Raw genomic sequence first — 14,263 nt, 5'->3', positions numbered from 1 at the left:
CACTAGCATTATCCATTGACAAGGAAAACACTTTGCCAGATATCATCCAATCATTAGTTAGCTTATCATACTAAACATTGGCAATGTGTTCCCCAGTATGAGACTTGTCCAACAGAATGTAAGAGATGATTCTCTTTTGGACACACCAAATTTCATCAATGTAATGCGCTGTTATGCACATGTAACTAAGCCTCTGGTTCGAAGACCAGATATCAGAAGTAAGAGCAATTCGACCAGGAGCACTAAGTAAAACATTTCTGAGTGCATCTTTTTCTTCCTTAAAGTATTTAATGATATCATTTCTAACAGTGCTTCTAGAAAATCACTTGAACCTAGGATGGAAGGAATCAGTAATATAAAATTGAAAGAAGGGGTCCTCCACAAATTGCATCGGCAACTCGCAAAGGATTAAAAGCTTGATCGTGTTTTTGCGAGCTCTCGCTTGACTAAACTGAAATAAACCCATATTTCCACTGTTTGGATCTTGTACCAACTTTGATTGAGTCAAGTCGATTTTTAGTGCTTTAGCACACTTAAATGTGTGTCTCTTGAAATGTGTTGTCCCGTTAGAAGATTTCGAATTTCGAGAAACACCACAAAAGTTGCATTTGGCCATTTTAATGATCTTGCCTCCATTTTTAGGATCAGGAGCATCATGAAAGGAATAAAAGTCCCAAACCTTAGAAGTTCTGCCTCTCGTACAGGTTGACGTTCCAGTCAGCACATCTACTTCGCCTGCGGGACAACCAGCAGGAGCAGACACACTAGGAACAGGAGGATCAGCAGTACCAGCAGGAGATATTTCTCCATGAGCACCACTCTGACTCTCCGTCAAATCAACCTAAGTAGAACCACAGCCAACATAGAAAGTCATTCTACTAAGCTGAGTTCATGAGAGATCTAAGATAACGAAATTCATCATCGGTTTGTAGGAACATCAATATTCGTTCGGACATTCAATTTCTAACCAGCTTCCTTGAATCACCCATTTTGGTTACAGTGTTCTAACAACAAAGAAGTGTCCACAATTGGGAGAACCATTTAGGTTCTTCATCAATTCGGTCCTTCTAAGTGTTTAAACAACGCATCCAAAACTGGAATGACAAGTGATCCAGTCTGAAATCATGAGTCCTACAGAGAAGGTAAGACATAGAAGTTAGAAATAGACAAGTTCAAAAACAGACAAGTTTAAGAACTTAGAAAAAAGAAAAAGAGAGAAGAGAAGAGAATAGAAGTTTTACAAAAAGAAAACAAAACAGGGAGAAGAAAATTAGTTTTAAAAAAAGAGAAGTTTAGAAAAACAAAAGATTGTTGTTTTAAAAACAGAAAAAGAGAGAAGAGAAGTAGTTTAAGAAAAAAGTTGTTACAAAAAAAAGAAAAAGAGAATAGTTTTAAAAAAAGAAGAAAAAGAGAATAGAAGTAGTTTTAAACAGAGAGAAGAGAAAATTAGGTAATTATTTTATAAAAAGAATTGTTTTGGAAAAACAGAGAGAAGATAAGTAGTTTAAGAAAAAAAGTTGTAAAAAAAAAAGAAAAAGAGAATAGTTTTAAAAAAAGAAGAAAAATATAACAGAAGTAGTTTTAAACAGAGAGAAGAGAAAATTAAGTAATTATTTTATAAAAAGAATTGTTTTGGAAAAACGGAGAGAAGAGAAGTAGTTTAAGAAAAAAAGTTGTTAAAAAAAAAAAGAAAATTTTTTATAAAAAGAACTGTTTTGGAAAAACAGAGAGAAGAGAAGTTGTTTAAGAAAAAAAGTTGTTAAAAAAAAAGAAAAAGAGAATAGTTTTAAAAAAAGAAGAAAAAGAGAATAGTTTAAAAGTTGTCCTGAAATGAAGGCTAGATCATCATGTTGGCTCAGCTCTGTGATCAAGTCTGACTGAGTTGTTTGAAAAAAAAATACTTTAATCTATGATCAAGTCAGACTAAGTTGTTTAAAAAATGAGATCTGTGTATAAATATTATTAATTACCTAATGGTTCTGAAACAGAACACTCGGATCTGTTTAATCAGACAGATCGATAGTCAGATGACTCAGATCTGTCTGATTAAACAGATCAAACTCAATGTTTGTGTTCTGTTTCAGAACTAAAAAAAAATTATTATCTATGATCTATCATCTTGTATCAATATTATCTACCGGTTCTGAAACAGAACACTCATTTGAGTTTGATCTGTTTAATCAAATGAGTGTTCTGTTTCAGAACAAACAAAAAAAAATAAACATTTCCACTAATTTTTGTGTCGGTACATCTTACATCGACTTCAAGTCATCAACCACAAAAAAAAAAAAAAAAAAAATTACAGAAAAGGAAACAGACCCTTTTGATCAGACAGATCAAAGGTTTAGAACTTTGATCTGTCTGATCAAACAGAGATCTGTTAACATCTTACATCCGACTTCATGTCATCATTCATCAACCACAAAAAAAAAAATTACAGAAAAGGAAACAGACCCTTTTGATCAGACAGATCAAAGGTTTATAACTTTGATATGTCTGATCAAACAGAGATCTGTTAACATCTTAATAATAAAAAACCTATATAAGATCTAATAACAACATTACATTACTTTTCTCAAATCAAAAACAAATAACAAATTAATAACACAAAATAAAAATAAAAAAACCTATCTAAGATGAGTTCGAAGGCTTAACCGCTTCATTTGATCTGAAAGATAATCGGCGTATACCATTAACCGAACATCATCAGAACTCAGAAGTTGATGGCCATTTCTCCGATTCTCCGAAGTCCAAACTCGAAACCCAATCACATATTCGCATGCAGAAGTAGAAAGACTAGAAGACTTAAAGTAGTTACAAAAATACTAACCATTTTTGTTGAACACTCGGATCTGTTGGATGATGAAGGTGAGATGAAGACTAAAAGTGCTACTAGGGTTACTGGTAGAGAGAGAGAGAGGATGGTGAGATGAAGACTAAATGGCTTTAGGTTTCGGCTGTGAGGGTTAGGGTTCGGCTGATGGTGGTAGGAGAGAGAGAGAGGCGGAGAGGGAGAGAGAGGCGGAGAAGGAGAGAGGAGTTAGGGTGCGGCTGAGGGTTTTTATAGACTCTTCGTCTTAATCCAACGGCTGAGATGTGATTTGAAGGGGCGCCCTATCTCAGCCGTTGGATTTAAAATGACACGCGGATACTCACGGGTACACTGTCGGGCTATCTTTCAAGCTTCGTAGTAGGGCTCTGTCGTCGGGCTTGTAGTCGGGCTATGCATCGGGCCGGGACTCGGACGGGCTTAACGGGTCGGGACTCGGAATTGAGAACCTGCCCGAGCCCCGGCCCTATTAGCCCGTTATAACGGGCCGGGCTAGCCCGGCTCGGGGCTGCTTCGGTCATCGGTCTCTCACGGTTCGGGCCGAACGGGCCGGATCGCGGGTTTCCCGACCGTTTTCCCAGCCCTAGCTATGATTAGAAAATAAAATAATTGATGGCTAGTTGTTTTATATCATCTGAAAAATCATGTTTCCATGGGTTTTAAGTCCAAAATAAAGTTCAAAAAAAGTTTAAGGTCCAATCTTCCCAGAAAATAGGTTTTTAGTCCTTTTTGTTTTTGAAGAAACATTGTTGATAAATAACGTGTCATGTATGACACATATAAAAAAAATGAAATAAAGTATGGAAAACATGAAATAAAGTATGAAACTTTAACAATAAATAACAGGTAATTTATGAAACAAAACAAGAATTTTTAAACAGAAAAATACTGTAATTTTGAAGTCTAGACATACTTTAACTAATTTGGACTAAATATCCATTATAATTATTATTTTGGCTTAAAATCCTATATTAATATTAGGGGGGACTAAATGTGTGTTTAGGGGTAGATTTTTTTACTAGGAACCCAAAAACTGTTTATAATATGAAAATCATGGAACCTTTTGGTATTTCTAAGTGTATAGGGTATACTAAATCACCATTAACTCTAAACATCTAAAGGCTGGGCGTCACCATTATCCATATGTTAGACCCAATTTCTCATAATCCAAAAATCATGTTTTATAATATGAAAAATCATGGAACCTTTTGGTATTTCTGAGTATAAAGAGTATACTAAATCATCATTAACTCTAAAAATCATAGAACTTATTTGAACTTTTCAGTTTTTGTAGAGAGAGTAGAAGTTATATAAAATTTTTAATGTCATTTATTATATACAAGAGAGAGTACCACTCTAATTGTAGTTGGTTTTGCTACTGGACTAAAAGTCTCAGAGAAATCAACACCTTCCTTTTGATGAAAACCCTTAGCAACAAGTCTAGCTGTGTATCTCTCTATAGAACCATCTGCATGTTGTTTGATTTTGAATACCCATTTACATCCAACCAAGTTTTGAGAAGGATGAGAGGGCACTAGAGTCCAAGTACCTGCTCTTTGTAGAGCATCAAACTCCTCTTGCATAGCATTTCTCCAACGAGGAACCTTATTTGCCTGAGTGAATCAAGATGGAGTGTCTGGGATAGAAGAAGCTAATAGAGCCTGAGGTATTGGATATTTTGTAGCTTGAAGTACTTTAGGTTTGAAAACACCATCTTTAGATCTTGTAATCATAGGATGAGTATTTGTAGGCAAAGAAACATGGGGTTCATTATGAGGAATAGATTCAGTAGGTACCTCAGGTGCAGGTATATCAATATGTTCAATAGGCGTCTCAGGTACAGGTATATCAATATGTTCAATAGGTGTCTCAGGTGCAGGTATATCAATATGCTCAATAAGTGTCTCAGGTACAGGTATATTAACATGCTCAATAGGTGACTCAAGAGCAATAGGAGCAGAAGGTTCAATTTGAACAGTAGGTTCAGGTACAGGTGTACTTGGAGAACCGGAAGAAGCACCAGAGACAAGTGGATAATTAGATTCATCAAAAATTACATGTCTAGAAGTGTAGACCCTATTTGTCTTTGGATCCAAGCACTTATACCCCTTTTGTTGAGGACAATAGCCTATGAAAACACACTTGATGCTTCTGGGTTCCAACTTATGAGAGGTATATGGTTTTAACCATGGATAACAAGCACATCCAAAAGCTCTCAGCATGTTGTAGTCAGGTGGAACATTGTAAAGTTTTTCAAAAGGACTTAGAAAGTCTATAGACTTAGTTAGGAGTCTATTAATCAAGAAATTAGCAGTAAGAACAGCCTCATTCCAAAAGGAAAAAGGAAGTGAAGCTGGAATTAGAAGAGTTCTAGTGATATCAATGAGATGTTTATGCTTGGACTCAGCAACACCATTCTGTTCAGGTGTGTGAGGACAAGTTGTCTGATGTCTAATGCCATGAGATTATAAGAAAAATAATAGTTCTTTATGCAGAAATTCACCTCCATTATCAGGCTTAATAGTATCAATATGACATTGAAAATGAGTTTCAATTCTAGCAACAAATTGAGTAAACACATGTCTAAAGTCTGATTTATTAGAAAGAAGAAACACCCAACAGTACTTGCTCCAATCATCTATAATGTTGACATAATACTTTGAGCCAGATATAGCAGGTTCATTTGTTGGACCCCAAATATCCAAATGAAGAAGCTCAAAAGGTCTGGAGGTTTGAGTATGAGAGATGGAAAATGGAAGTTTCTTACTCCTTCCAAGTTGACATTCTTCACAGAAAATATATTTATTACAAGACACAGAAAAAGGTAAAATTTGTTTAAGCCTTTGAAGAGATTGAAAAGAAGGGTGACCAAACCTCTTGTGCCAAATGATAGGTGTAGTAGAAGTAGTAAGTAATGTTGTAGCAGGTGCAGAAGTCACGACATGGAGAGGCATTGGATATAGCCCATTCTCAGTTGGTCCTTGGGAAAGCATCCTCTGAGATTGAAGCTCCTTCACAACAAATTTATCAGGATCAAATGTAACTGAACATTGATTATCCTTGGTAAATTAGTGAATGGAAAGAAGGTTATGGGAAGCTTTAGGAACATGTAAAATTCATTTTAATGTGAAATTATGCTTATTAACTTGAAAATTAGAACTACCTATATGAGATATGCACATACCTTGGCCACTTGCTGTGTTCACAGTGGCATTTCCATGATAAGTTGAGTTAGAAGCTATATTGGACAAATCAGGAGTGATATGATTGGAAGCTCCTGTGTCAGCAAATCAGGGATTAACAACATTGATGTTAGTTGATGCAAGCATAGCAGAGAGATTTCAAGGAGGATTTCTTCCTTGAATAGCAAAATTTATTCTGTCATAGCACTCATAAGCAACATGACCAAATTTGTTGCAGATTTGACATCTAGGAGGAGGCTTATCAGAGAAAGAACTAGCTGGATTAGTCGAATCGCCACCTTGCTGATTAGGTTGAGTTGATTTGGTTGAATTATAGTAGTTGTTTTGATGAAATCGACCACCCCCTCTTCCTTGATATTTCTTGTTATCATAGAAAGGTTTAGCTCTTTGTGAATGTTGACCAAATGTGGCATTCATATTAGAAGAAGAAGTGAGAAAGGCCTGATTTATTGAATCTGAAGATAGTTTGATCCCATCTGTTAAAGTGATATCTTCAGTAATCAAAAGATTGTGTAATTCATGAATACTAACTGGTGGAACTCGAACTCTGATTGCAGCAACAAATGCATCATAATCAGAAGGAAGACCTCGAAGCACAGTGATGATTATCTCATTTTTAGAAGCAGGAGATCCAGCTGCAGCAAGATTATCAGTAATTTTCTGGATTGAACCAAGATAATCACTGATAGATAAGTTTCCTTTTGAAATTTCTCGAAGCTTGTTCTGTAATTGAAGAACATGAGCAGTTGAAGACGAAGAGAAATTCTCTTCAAGAGTTAACCATAGATCTCTTGCAGAATTTACTCCAATTACATATGGAATAACAGATTCAGAAAGAGTAGAATTAAGCCAAATAAGCAGTGATTGATCTTCTTCTTGCCAATCAAGATATGATTGACTTATAGTATCGGATGATTCATCATCATTAATCAAAAATTTGTAAGGACAAGGTCTCGTACCTTCGATTATGTCAAAAACTTTGTATTTCTTGAATATAGGTAGAAGTAGTGATTTCCAGGTTATGTAATTATCACCTTGAAGTTTTATAGGGATAGCATTTGCCATTGAACTTACTGAAACAGTTGCGTTCTTAGGATACTCCATTGAATTTGGATGAAATTTAGCTCTAATAGTCATAGTGTTAATGGAGTGTAAGAGAAGTGTAATGAGAGTGTGAGAAGTGTAATGACGATTCTAGAGAGAGAAAGCGGAATTTAGCTCTGATACCATATTAGATGAAATGAGAATTTGTATTGATGAATTGAGTGATTACAAATATATAGAGGAGTTAGTTGAGAATCTGTTGAGAGTTTGTTAGTAGTGGTTAGGTTGTTATGAGCTTAGGTTATAGTGTGATAGGCCACACTATTCTATAGTACAACACAGTAATAAAGAAAGTTAAAACTAACACTCTCATTATACTTCTCACACTCTCATTACACTTCTCTTACACTCCAACAACACTATGACTATTACAAAGGGCCTTCACCACAAGGTGTTGATGACGAAGGAAGGCTCCTCTTCCAGGAAGAGGTATACCACCGTTTGTAATGCAGTGGTGGAAGTGGAAGACTTGTTGCCATAATTGTTAATTGACTGGTGCCTCTGGTTTTGGTGGCGGTGAGAGATGAATTGATTAGGAAGTCGCTGCAAAGACACACCATACAGCCATAACCATTTCGTGTGGAAGAGGAAGGTTATAGTAAATTGATTGAACAAAAGATGACCAAATGTTGCCGCCGACGCCACCAATAGCATAAGGTCCGACGTAGAAACCTAGAGAAACATCACAACAAGGCCATCAACTAAAGAAGCAACCCAATTTGTAAAAGCTCTAGAATCCGACTCTAACCACCTAGTAGTACCCACTACTACTTCTTGTTCTAGTTATAAATAATACAAAGTAGAGAGAGAGAAAGATTGGAAATCTATTTGTGAAGGCAGGGTTTCTGGATGAGGGGTTGGGCAAAAGGCCCAAAATCAGCCCAACAATATGTATCAGGCCCACTGCAGATAAAGAATGAGGGGCAGGTCCAAAAAAGTCAGGCTAGGGGTGGAATTTCCGAAACACCCTTCTTCTTTTTGAAATTTACGAAACGACCATCGAAAAATTCCCGGGAAACTCGAAAATTTCTGACAAGTAATCTGACATGCCTCCCATCAGACTGTGTACTTTCCATAAATTCACAAAATTGCCATCGAAAAATTCCCGGGAAATTCGAATTTTTTTGGAAAATAGTCTGACGCACCTGACATTAAACCTTGTACTTTCCATGAATTTACAGAATTGCCATTACAAAATTTACCAACTTGCCATTTTCGTTCTTTTTTCCAGATTTATTTCTTATTTCTTTTTTATTTTCTCCCACACATATTTCTCTCTCCAATCTCAACAAATTTCGTTCTTTTTTTCCAGATTTATTTCTGATCTCTTTCCAATCTCAACAAATTTCTTCATTTTTGGTAGTATTTCATTGATTTGTATAAAGAAATTTTCTTGTGTACCGGGAACTATTTAGTGTACTGGTCATTTTTTAGATATGTACTACACATTTTTGTACTGGGAATTTTCTTGTGTACCGGGAATTGTTCTGTGTACAAGCCATTTGGTTATGTACTAGAAATTTTTGTAGTGGGAATTTTCTTGTGTACCGGGAATTGTTCTGTGTACTCGTCATTTGGTTATGCACTAGACATTTTTGTACTGGGGAATTTTCTTGTGCACCGGGAATTGTTCTATGTACTGGTCATTTGGTTTAGTACTGGACACTTTTGAACTGGGAATTTTCTCCTGTACCGGAAATGGTTCTGTGCACTGGACATTTGGTTATGTACTTTGATGTTTTTAGAGATGAAGAAGATAAAATGTGAAACAAATAAGAGTGATGAAGAAGAAAAATAAGAACATAAAACTTTTAGAGAGAGAGAGACAGAAAACTTTGATGTTTATAGAGATTGAAAGAGATGAAGAAGATAAAATGTGAAACAAAATAAGAATGATGAACACCCAAAAATGAGAACATAAAACTTTTAGAGAGAGTAAGAACAGAAAATTGATGTTTTTAGAGATTGAAAGAGATGAAGAAAATAAAATGTGAAACAAAAAAGAATGATGGACATCCAAAAATAAGAAAATAAAACTTTTAGAGAGAGAAAGAAAAGAAAATTTATGTTTTTAGAGATTGAAAGAGATGAAGAAGATAAAATGTGAAAAACAAAATAAGAATGATGAAAAGAAGATTTTTGGATGTATAAATAAGAAGAAAGAAGGAGTTGAAACAAAATATAATGGGAGGGATCCAAAAAAATTGACTGAAATTTCGTCAAAAAATGGCGCCATTTTTGAATTTTCAGAAAATCTGAATGTTTCTCTGACATGACGTCATGTACGGGGAATTAATTGATTCGCTGTCGTCCGTCAGATTGTCAGAAAACACAGAAATTTCCCGTGGAGGGGTAAAAGAGGGATAAATAAAATAAAAACCAGGAAACTGTGAGCTGTCCTGACAATTTGGACTGGGTTCTAATTTTTTTTTTGGGCTGGGGTTAATGCTTATTTACCCTCCATTTTTTGGGCCTCTCCCTCAAAAATCCTTTCTGGATGGGGTTATGGTCCTCAAATTAGTCACTATTTCAATATTTAAGGCCTCATAGACTTGTCCCCTTATGAAATCAAAGTCAATAAAGTCAAACATAGTGGATTGTATCGGGCCCAAAAATAGTTGTCCATATAAGATAACTAGGGTAAAACCCGTGTCTCCGGCACGGTTAAACTCATACGTAAATACGACTACGAAGAAACATAAATAAATAATGATACAACAAGAATTTCACCTCTTCGTAACACCCTGTTAGAAAACACGTCGAAAGAAACCAAATATTAAAAAAAATGATCTAAATGAAATAACCTTCAAACATTCATAGCTGTCAAGTACATTCAGGATTGAGAAATATATGAATAAATAATATTTCAAGAACATGGTAGCCACATCAGTGCATTGTTGTTAAACTTCTGTCTCCTAATTTTACAGTCTGATTTCAATAGTCTTTCGCATTCATGGTAGTAATTCATAATTACAATTTGTTTTCCCTAACCAAAAGTCAGAAATTCCAAAATGGAAAGACTCAAGACTAACTCAATAGCGTGGAAGCAAGCTATCATAGATCATCTAATCTACTGTGACTACTTCTCAGAGTGCACCACTTCTAAAGGCCACTTTTTGGTCCTCTGCAAGGGAAAAAATTTGCCGTCACTATTAAGTTTATCTCCTCAATTTACGTGGCTCGCCTGATATTCCCTCACTAAATAGCTGCACAAATACAATGAGTCCAATATTATAAGGAGAAACAGATCACAACTATGAGTTTATGAAAAAGTTGGTGCGAATCAAGGGAAAAGTTTAATAAAAAATAATATAGCTTTGTGTCAGATGACAAAGAAAAAGTTGCAGCAGAAGACACATAATTCTACTATGAATCCAAAATAGAAAAACATGTCCCAGATTAAAAAACACAGGATTTGAGATACCTCCTATGTCTCTCCTTCATCCACTAAAATAGTTGCTCCATTACCAACTCCTAACTCCATAAGAGAGTTCATCTCATCGTCAAGCAACATCAGCAATAGATCATAAAAATTAATTAACATTCAAGCTACTAATCAACCATTTTCGACAAACCATTATAAGGTAACATTAAAGTCCATGTACGCATGCCATTCCTAGGAAGACTTATAATAACCAAATGTTTGGAGTCTTAACAAATATTTATTCTTATCAATAGATGGAACCATGTTGTGAATAACTTGAGAAAAATGAGGTTAAGGAGGTTTTGGGTTTGCAGCACATATAGATCTTTATGTTAAGAGCTAAGAACAGTGTTCTAGTGAACCTTGTTACTCACCTCTTCCTGAGAAACAATTTCTATTCATAGAACACAAACCATGTACAAAAAAAAGAATTTGTTTCAATTTGCTGACAAATTGGAAGGTGTGCAACTGTAGTGGTGGTCGGTAATTTCTTTGTTTGAGATTTTTTTTCTCTCCCATGGAAGCTCCAACACATTTAAGCGTAATAGTTACAGAATTCAGATGTAAACTGTGATAAACCAACCATCTTTACTTCTTCCATCTCACCAAAAAAAAAAATAATAAGATCGATATACGAATGTTGAGAAACATGCAAAGAAGTCATTTTTTGAGGACCTGCAGGTCCAGTTGAGCACCTCTCATTCTCAAATCATTATATCTTCAAATAATTATTATTTTCTCAACATCATTGATGTTTGAAGTTGGAGTGAAATGATTTTTCAACAGAATATAAAACTATTTGTTACAATTGAATGCATAAAACTAAACTAAACATCTTTATAGCTATGAGATCTAATTTTCATACTTCGTTTGCTAAATAGGTAAGTATCTGTGAGAGCAAAAAAAAATTTTAGAAGCAAAATTATTTTGGGCATCCGAATCATACTCCGAATATCATCAATGTTTTGTTACCTTCAGATGTTTCATAGCCAACTGAGATATCAAAGTCTTCCCATAAGCAGTCTTTTGTGCGTCAACAACATCGACTTCAAGTACTTTCAAGATGTTATCAGTAGCAAAACAACTTATTATCAAAATGGTAGAAAAGTTCAATCGGTGTTCACTCCAGAAAATTATTCTCATAAAAGAACGTTCACCCCGGATTCCAGACTAAATAAAATCTCAGAAGTATCGTTTTCAGCTAACTAAAAAAAGCATCATAAAGAGCCATTATTCCTATTCGACCAACAATTGCCTTGGTTTAGGGTCCACTTGATTCAATGTCGTCAAATTCAAAGAATGAGATGAAACAATTGTAAAACACCTAATGTTACTGCAAAATGTGCACGTAAACTACAACTAAACTAACACCAAGTCATCAAGCAGTTTGGGGCGAGGTCAGACAAGCGCTAGTCCAAAAATTTCAACTAACTAAGAAGTCATATGTTTAGTACTTTACCAAAACATTAGATGAGAACAATCAACATTTTGGTGATTCAAATTAAACAAAACAACTACCAAAATACATGACTAATGATATTAAAATACATGGAAGTGGTGGAACATTAGAACTGGAAAATGATCTAACAAACATCTATATTATCCATTAACCATGGAAGTATTCCAAAGGAAAGCAGGAAAGTCATGAACATTTATAGAAGTAAAATCACTCACATTTCAGCCATGCATTAGAATGTTACCTGATTCTGCTTACGGAAATCAATCATTCATCTGTTATTCTCCGTCTGCGTATGAAATGTTACCTGAGTCTGCTTCATTGTCCAATGCATCTATATCAAACAAAGAACCAGATCACATTTAAATAATACCCAAATCAACTTTTGGTAGGAATCTGATAATTACATGGTACGTAGGTATACAACAAGTTAAGAGATTGACAAATCCCCTCACCGACATTTTCTTCAAACACCAAATAACTACTACCGAAATTCTCAATATACAAGAAATAGAAGCATTACCTCATAACTTTCACTTTCGCTGCTGCAACTATACATTCTATAACTCGCAAACATCTTACGTTTCTTCGACATCTGTGTTTTGAGACGAAGAAGGGGTTTAGATGTGTAGAGAAATAAAGGGAGAGATGGAGGTAACGGAAGTTGAAGAGAATGAGGGGACAGAGAGGAAAGAGGCGTTTTTTGTTTTTGCCATTTCTTTGGCAATTAAGTTTTGTCCAACGTATTTTGTCCTAGATTTAATGAAAGTTAATAGATTTTAATGGTCAGGATTCATGGTGGGTTTTGTCCTACATAATGAGTGGGTGAACAAATTTTTTTTTTTTGAGGTAGGTAACGGATCTAACGACTAAGATTTTAGAGAAAACGCAATAGACGGTCAGATTTATCTTTTGGTTTATCCCAGTCAGCAAAAAAGTTTGTGTTTTATATAATAGATAATGACCATTTAGTAGAGGACATTTAAACGAGGTTGTATGAGTGGTTTGTGAGGGTAAGATAGGTTAGGGTTGAGATTTGAAGATAGTGAATCAGATGGTCATGATTTAGAGATATATAAAACGGATAACCGTGATAATGGGTGGGTGAACAAATTATGTTTTTGTTAGGGAGGTAAGAGATCTAACCGTCAAGATTTATTGTCAAACTGAACAAACGGCTAGATTTATCTTTTGGTTTGTCCCAGTCGGCACAAAACATTGCGTTTTATTATATAGATATGTTAATTTAGGGATCGTAGTGTTTAGCTACAAACCAACTACGATCGTCGAATTGCGAAGTAATTCGCGGCTAACTTCGACCTAATTCTACATCGGGTTACACATAAGAATGACTATATGATCTGATGACATGACTAGTGGGAATGAGATATATAATAATGGGAGAGTCCCATAAATATGTCTCATAGGCCTAAAAGAAGTTTAGGCAAAGATAACACAAGCGGCACGAAAAGAGGGATTTTGGATTGGGACACCAAAAGGGTGTTTTGGGCCCAAGAGGAGGGCCGACTATGCACAATGGGTAGCCCATAAGGGGCCGGTCAAATCTGGACTTTTCCCTTGCATGGGGCAGCCACAACTTAGGGAAATAGGAAAATAGAAACTAGTTTTTATTTTCGACTATTTTCTTATTCTTATTCAAATGGGACTTTTTAAGAATCTAATTAGGGTTGGACTCTAACGTAGAACTCTATATAAGGTCTCTTAGGGACTTGAATAAGGTGTGAAATTTCTCAAGAAGCTTTCTTACTCTACTACATCAAGTACAAAAGAGAAAGTTAATTCCAAAGCTATCTAACTAGTCAATAAAGAAGAAGGTGTTCTTCGTATCAAACCACCATTGGAGTTTTAGCTAGCTACAAGGTGGGATATCAAGTAGATCATTCAGTGTCTTGAGTAGAGGAACAACACGTGGGGCTCTTGGTTTCGCATTTGATTGGAAAGGTTTGAGAGAAAAACTAGCGATTAAGGTAATCCTATAACTCTTTGTTAATCATTAGGTTATGTATGATGATCCTGAAAATGCTAGTGTTAGGCATGAGATGTCTGAGGTTCCGCTTAGAACACTAATATGTATCATAACCCAACAGTGGCGTCAGAGCCTCTTTCAATTAGCTAATTTTTGTTAAGTTTTCGACTAATCCATGATTGATTAGATAAATAGCCATGTCTAAAAGTGTTTTAGACTTCAATTTGATTATTTTGAATGAACTTTAAAGTTATTCAAA

General features: G+C 35.3%; 1 long non-coding RNA gene across 3 annotated transcripts; it reads right to left on the bottom strand.

The window, feature by feature from the left end:
* Nucleotides 1-9,926: 9,926 nt before the first annotated feature.
* LOC147566824 (uncharacterized) lies at nucleotides 9,927-12,734 on the bottom strand. Of its 3 annotated transcripts, XR_015237484.1 has the most exons (5): nucleotides 12,541-12,734; nucleotides 12,262-12,351; nucleotides 11,534-11,616; nucleotides 10,562-10,611; nucleotides 9,927-10,343 (listed from the first exon to the last, which is right to left on the bottom strand). It is a non-coding gene; the product is annotated as an uncharacterized LOC147566824 (long non-coding RNA). The 3 variants fall into 3 exon arrangements; XR_015237486.1 differs by lacking the exon at nucleotides 11,534-11,616 and having other exon boundaries at nucleotides 10,562-10,615; XR_015237485.1 differs by lacking the exon at nucleotides 11,534-11,616.
* Between the last annotated feature and the right edge of the window lie 1,529 nt (nucleotides 12,735-14,263).

Source organism: Eschscholzia californica, unplaced genomic scaffold, assembly GCF_041429995.1.
Source record: "Eschscholzia californica isolate CP2 unplaced genomic scaffold, dmEscCali1.0.p SCAF_1, whole genome shotgun sequence".
Lineage (NCBI taxonomy): Eukaryota > Viridiplantae > Streptophyta > Magnoliopsida > Ranunculales > Papaveraceae > Eschscholzia > Eschscholzia californica.
The sequence above is the reverse complement of the archived record's forward strand: the minus strand, read 5'-3'. Positions and strand labels throughout refer to the sequence as shown.